General features: G+C 45.8%; 1 non-coding gene across 1 annotated transcript; it reads right to left on the reverse strand.

Moving 5' to 3' along the window:
- LOC141722550 (small nucleolar RNA R71) lies at positions 1–107 on the reverse strand. Its single transcript, XR_012575566.1, has one exon. It is a non-coding gene; the product is annotated as a small nucleolar RNA R71 (small nucleolar RNA).
- Between the last annotated feature and the right edge of the window lie 332 nt (positions 108–439).

Here is a 439-nt window from a genome sequence, read left to right on the forward strand (position 1 = left end):
GCTATGAAGAGTGCTCTTACTCAGTTTGCGCAGCAACCTACAGAATCTATGTGTGAAGCTTGGGAGTGCTACAAGGAGATGTTAAGAAAGTGTCCACATCATGGTATGCCTGATTGGATGGTGATCACTGGTTTCTATAATAGTTTGGGGGCCCAATCTCGGCCCATGCTTGATGCAGCAGCTGGAGGCGCCTTGTGGGAGAAAAACTATACTGAGGCTTATAATCTGATTGAGACGATGGCTGCAAATGAGCATCAAAAACCAACTCAAAGGATGATGCCTGGGAAGGTAGCAGGTATTCTGGAAGTTGATGCAGCTACAGCTATTGTAGCACAGCTCCAAGCGCTGTCTATGAAGGTCGATTCTTTAGCTACCTATAGAGTCAATCAGATAGCTATGGTCTGTGAGATTTGTGCAGGTTCTCATGCTACGAATCAGT

This window comes from Apium graveolens, chromosome 4 (assembly GCF_009905375.1).
Source record: "Apium graveolens cultivar Ventura chromosome 4, ASM990537v1, whole genome shotgun sequence".
In the NCBI taxonomy this organism is placed as follows: domain Eukaryota; kingdom Viridiplantae; phylum Streptophyta; class Magnoliopsida; order Apiales; family Apiaceae; genus Apium; species Apium graveolens.